Source organism: Phoenix dactylifera, chromosome 1 (genome assembly GCF_051530095.1).
Source record: "Phoenix dactylifera cultivar Ajwa chromosome 1, Ajwa_hap1_PhDact_Kaust_v1.1, whole genome shotgun sequence".
NCBI lineage: Eukaryota > Viridiplantae > Streptophyta > Magnoliopsida > Arecales > Arecaceae > Phoenix > Phoenix dactylifera.
In genome coordinates, this window is record NC_143190.1 from 36,947,186 (window position 1) to 36,953,930 (window position 6,745).

Here is a 6,745-nt window from a genome sequence, read left to right on the forward strand (position 1 = left end):
TGTCACAGGTACGCCGTCCACCTGTAGCAACCAACCTAGAGTGGTGATCTCGAATCACAAAGCCTGTCCCTCTTCTGTCTCCTCTCGCCGAGACACTGCCATCGAAGTTTACTTTGAGAAAACCAGGAGGTGGGGGCTCCCAAGTGACACTAGTAACTCTAGGCACTATAACAGCAATATGAGAATCCTAGATGTCTCTAGCCCTCCTAGGTGAACTCTCTCTGGTAGATGTGATGATCTCGATCGCTTGACTAATGGCTTTGTCCACCATGGCTCTCAAGGGTGCCCTCCTATCTCAAAAAAAGCGGGTATTTCTGTCCAACCAAATATGGTACGCCAAGTAGGCATAAGTGATGCCCTGCTCTACAGTATCTGGTCGCCTCGCCAAATCCCTCAGATGGTGTAGCAGATCCTTCGTCGATCCCACATCCCGCAAAATGGGGAGTGACGCCCTCCTCCAAATCTGCACCGCTCGAGGGCATCCTAGAAGAGCATGGCTGATGGACTCCTCAGTATCCGGGCACTCCTCACACATTAGGATGATCCTCTCTCCTTCTGGCCAGCACACTGCGAATCAGTAGACAACCCCAAGATACCTTCCAGATGAACAACGACACTCGAGGGTTCACCCGCAGCCTCCAAATCCACCCACCCTCGATTTGCTTGGTGGGCTCCCTCCCCAACAATGCCTGCAAATCTCTGGCACGCACCCTCACCCTCTCTATCAGAGTCCACAACAATCTATCCATCGTCGCCTCAGCAGGGATTGGAAGGGCCAGGATCCTCTCAGCCATCGACTCCCCAAACGCATCCCGAATCAATGTCTCGTTCCATCTACCTCCATCCGAATTAAATAAATCACAGACTATGCATTCCTCCAATCTCGTTGAGTCTACCATCGTTGGCATCCATCCCAAAGGCTGGTCAGTCATCCAGGCATCTCCTAAAATATCAATGGACTGATCATCACCGATTTTTAATTTGATTGTATAAAGCACCATCGAAGTATAGTCGCATATTGTTTTTTAGATAAAAGATCCGAAAGTTAGCTACCGTCGAGCATGTTCAATACTTGTCCCTCACCAGGCATTTTATAGGCGATCCAATTTCAGAATGTACTCAGTTGTGCGTCGCGCCGCCGGAATCCTTCTTTCCTTGCCGCCCACGAATGCACCCCCAAGCCCCCGGACATGGTCAAGGACTTTTCCTGTTCGCTTCGAATCAGCATTAAAGTCATCAAATAAAATATTATGTGTCGGGTACGAGACTCTCCTAACTGGTGAAAAGTAGGTTTTAGAGATAATGCTGTCAGAACTTCCTCTGCAGTGGGGACCTAGTTTGATGCGACTTAAGACAAATATGTAGAACCCTAGCTATTACAAGCTCCTTTTCTTTTCTCTGTTGCAAAATTATATGGTTTTTTTAATGGTTCTGGTTGATTTACGTTTTTGTTTCGACATCTCTCCCCCCACTTGCGTCGGTTCAGGGTGAGAGGAAAAAGTCTGTCATGATGATCCACTTGGACAACGACCGTTATGATGCAATGATAAATTTCTAAAATAATAATCTGGTACAACATTAAAATAGCGAGGTATAAGAGCATAAGAGGTAGAGAAAGCAGGGTTTTTTTTTTATTATTTTTTTATTTTTATTTTTATTTTTTATTTTTTTATTTATAAGAGGTAGAGAAAGCAGGGTTTTTTTATTTTTTTATTTTTATTTTTATTTTTTATTTTTTATTTTTTTATTTATAAGAGGTAGAGAAAGCAGGGGTTGGAAAAAGCAGCGAAAGGGCGTTTGGAGTCGAAAATTTTGGTCCTGAAGCCGGGCTGATTTTTTAGGCAGGAAACCTGAAACCCACCAGTATGCTCGAGTTAGACTTTTATGGCCTGTGCAATTTTAAGTGGTAAGATAAAATCTGTGCATAAGAGTCGAATGTTCGTGGATGGTAAGCAAGCAATGTTGGAATATTTCAATAATTTTTATGCATCAGCCAAGGAGCATTAATTTTTTGCTTCTGTACATTTGTATCTTTTCCATTTTGAATTAAACAAGTGGTGATTAATTAACTACCTTGTCTTAATGGTCAGAGATATTTTATCTCATTCATTGATGATCATACTCGGTATATGTATCTCTATCTCTTATATGATAAGGTTGAGGCACTTGATGCTTTCAAAACATATAAAGCAGAGGTAGAGAAACAAACCGAAAGGAAAATTAAAATTGTAAAGTCAGACAGGGGTGGAGAGTATTATGGAAGGTACACAGAATCTGGACAGATGCGTGGGCCATTTGCTACATTCCTTAAAGAAGAGGGCATAATTGCTCAATATTCAATACCGGAAACACCACAACAAAAAGGTATGGTAGAAAGAAGGAATCGTACGCTGATGGACATGGTAAAGAGCATGCTTAGTCATTCGAATATTCCAATCAAGCTATGGAGTGATGATGGGGACATCAGAGCCCTTCATCCAGATGATCCTGAGCCCCCAGATTGAGCCAGACCCGTTTATTTGCATATTTATTTTATTATTTTATTTTTGGGCTTATTTGCATTCTAGGGTTTATTTGTGGTTTATTTTATTTCTGGGCTTATTTGCATTTTAGGGCTTATTTGTGTTATTTGTGGGTTCATTAGGATTTATTTCTGTGTAAAGGGGGTTTATGCAAGTTGTGTATTTGGGCCCTATATATAGGGAACTATTTTCATGATTAGGGTTTAATGAAGAATTAAAGATTTCTTTTCCCCACGTTTCCTCTTCTTCTCTTCTCCTCCCTTCTCCTTCTTCTCTTCTTCTTCCTCCTTCTCTTCCCCTCCTCTCCTGCTTCCATTTAAAATTTGGTCCGGCATCAACTTGGTATCAGAGCAAGGCTGGCTTTGCCCCTGCTGCCAAGGCCACGATCCAGCTCTTTCCTTCTCTGTCACTCTCGGTTTTCAACAGATTAAAAAAAAAAAAAAAGAAAATCCTTTCTTCCCTCTCTCGGTTCTCACACAAGGAACAGGCCCTAAATCCCTTCGCCAGGTCCACCCCACCCGCCGTCACACCTGCGCCCACCGCCGCCACCAGTCGCCGCCAGCAGCGCCGAGCCACCGTCGGACGTCCTCGCCGCCGCCGCTGCCCAGTGAAGGCCCGAGCCCGCCGTCGAAGGATCCATATCCCCACGGAAACCCGCCGCCCCTGGTCCGACGGAAAGCCTTTTCGGCCGCGACCTGCCGCCACCGTCTGTGGCCGGATACGGGAGAGGAACGCCGCCAAGGGTTCCAACCACGCGGTCCACAGTCGGCCGGAGAAGACCCCTCGCGCCACCGATCGCTGCCCGTCGCCGCGGACCACGGAGCCGCAGCCGAGATCACCGCTCTCCGCCACGGCCATCGGAGCCCGCCCCGCCGCCGCCACCGCGAAGTACGGGACGCCCTCCCGAATCCGTTGGGAGGTTGAAGAAGGTTGGGGCCACGGGTAAGTCTCAGACCCGTTAGTCCGCCCCACTAGCCCGGATCCGTTCCGGAGGAAAAAAAAAAGCACGTGTCTTGCACGTGAGGAACTAACGGGTTATCGGAGCGGTTCACGCCCGACAACCCGAATCCGACCGGATCCAAGGTTTTAAAAAAAAACACATGTGATCTCACGTGTCTAAAAAAAAAAAAAAGAAAGAAAAAAAAGAGCAAAAAAAAAAAAAAAAATTGCTCACCTTTCTTCCCCGAGAACTCCACCGCAGCGCCGCCTCCCCGCCGACGAACGCCGCCGCCGAGCATCCCATCCGAGCTCCTCCGCCCGTGCCGCTCCGCCTCCGCCGCCTCCGCCCGTGCCGCCTCCCACCGCCGCCGAGATCCGCCATCGCCCGAGCCCCGTCTTCTCCCTCCCCACCGAGCCGCGCCGCCTCGCCGTCGTCGTCCCCGCCGCTCTCGCGACCGCCCGATTGCCACCACCGCTGCCTCCTACCCCTCCTTGCTTCGCCGCTGCCCCCTCTGCTCGCACGCCGCAAAACCACCGCCTCCACCACCATTTCACCACCTTCCCCCCCCCCCACCGAGCTGCGCCGCCTCTCCATCGCCGTTGCACGCCACCGCAGCTCCGCCCCTCCTCCTTACCACTGCCGACCGCCGCCTGCCGTTTTCCCCCTTCCGCCGAGAAGCACCGAACCACCACCCCCCCCCCCCCTCCTCTTCCTTCACGGGCTTTGTTCCTTCACTACCATAGCATACCAGAACACCCCTCTCTCCTCATTAGCCTTCGGGCCAGGTCCGAACATCACACCAGAACACCGCCGATCCATTGGTCCAACAGGGCCCTCCTGCCAATCACTCCCATCAGATTCGAGCCGCGCCCCTGAGGCCCATCATCAGACCCACTGAATTTTTTTGATCAGGCCCCCAAGTTGTTGATATCAAGTCCACCGAGTTGCTGTGATTTGACCAGATTCGCGCCATCCGACGAGGCGACTCACCGCGCACCGATCGTCGCCCCAGTCCACAAGCACACAATTTTGGTCGACTACTTCACGACAGGTGATAGGTTTCCACTTTTCTTGGGCTTGTTCATTTAATTATGTTCTAGTTCTCTTGCATGATAGCCATATACTTGAAAATTTATATTGTTGTCAAAATTCAGAACATAAAACCCCTACTTTCAAACCCATCTATTTGCCCTGTTAAAATCTAAATATTAAATTAGCACACCCTAACAACTGGATGCTTCTCAACATTCTTCGATCATATTGATTTAGGATCAGAACAACTGTACTACTTGATTGCAATCTAACTTCTTAAATTGAATAATCTTAATCCTTAATTCTGAATAACCGAAATAAAAATCAGCAATATTTAAATTTTAAGTTATTATTGTGAAGACTTGCTGATTTCTGAAATCATAGTAGATTGCATTAGTAGGTTGTCCTGCATCAAATTTGGTCCTACATTATAGTTATTAAGGTTTCATTAGTGACACTGCATTTCACATCATCACCCAGTGTCATCATTGCATGCCAACCTGTAGTGATATGGAGTACCATCTCAGTCAACCTAAAACCCCTGTAGCTACCATGAATTCCGACATTTTGAGGTCTACCAAGGAACAAATCGTTGCCATACGGGCTGGATACAAGGAATTCACACAAGAGATCCGTGAGCTCAGGCAAAATTTTAGGACCCCTACACCGCCAACCCCTGTTGCAGCCCAACCTAAAATCGGTTTGGTTGCACCACCTGTAATCCTTCCCCATTCTCTTGGGCACCAAACCCAATGCTCAATATGTCAACAATTCGACCACATAGCATCCCAATGTCCCATTAGGACCTACCTGAGTACTGAACCAGAAGCTAGGAGCCAAGAGGTCGAATATGTCGAAGAAGTCTATGAACCAAATTTAGAAGACTATGAAGAAGACTTTGAAGACGAACCTATAGAATTAGATTTTGTCCAAAATGATTTCCAAAGGGAGACTATTGATCTAAGTACAACCAAGTCATTTCACATCACTACTGTGGAAGAAATAGTGACAGATATTGAGAGTCAGTCACCTGAATTGGCACTTGTAGCTAAAGATACCCATGTGGAGTCCAATCTTGAACATTCCCCTATAGTAGTTTCCCTTCTAGAGGAGCTTAATGATGTAGTCCCTGATGATCTTCCGGATGCACTTTCTCCGATGCGTGATATCCAACACGCAATTGATCTAGTTCCCAGAGTATTTCTGCCCAACCTTCCACATCATAGGCTCAACCCAAATGCATATGCTAGGACTTGGGATTTAATTTTACCGACAATTGAGTTTGCATATAATAGTTCGGTTCATAAGTCCATAGGCATAAATCCAGTCGAAGTGGTGCATGATTATAAACCTAGGCAACCCATAGACCTGTTTTTCATGTCTCATCAGTATAGAGTCTTTGAGTCTGCACAATCAATTGCTTCACATCCACATTCATTGCATCAAGAAATCAGCAATTGTAGTCATTTTAATAACTTAAAATATAAATTTCTTGCTGATTTATATAGACGTTATAAAGAGTTAAGTGAAAAGGATTACGTCATGATAAGAATTAGACTTGAACGATTTTCTTCAGATACGTTTAAGAAATTGCAAACTTGTAGTGCAGAACCGTTCAAAATCTTAAAGAAAATCAGTTCGAATGCATATGTTGTGGATATTCCTGATGACTATGGGATTAGTGCGACATTTAATATTGAAGATTTGGTCCCATACAAAAAGATAATATTCATGCCTTCTGACCCCTTTATTGATAGACCTACCCATGTTGGACACCCTGCCCTATTACCTGCTGTTGAGCCACCACCTCCCAAATTTCATGCACGCAGAGAACAAATAGAACATATATTGGATGAGCAGGTTATTTCAAGCAGGAACGGTGGTTACCAACGTTACCTTGTTCGGTGGAAAGGTCGACCAAAGTCTGATGTGACGTGGATTTCCAAAGCACAGTTGCAGCGCATTGACCCCGATCTTCTGGAGCAGTACGACAGCCGGCCAGACCTGTACTCGACGGGGTCGAGTTTTTCTCACCCGGGAGGAGTTGATGGGGACATCAGAGCCCTTTATCCAGATGATCCTGAGCCCCCGGATTGAGCCAGACCCGTTTATTTGCATATTTATTTTATTATTTTATTTTTGGGCTTATTTGCATTCTAGGGTTTATTTGTGGTTTATTTTATTTCTGGGCTTATTTGCATTTTAGGGCTTATTTGTGTTATTTGTGGGTTCATTAGGATTTATTTCTATG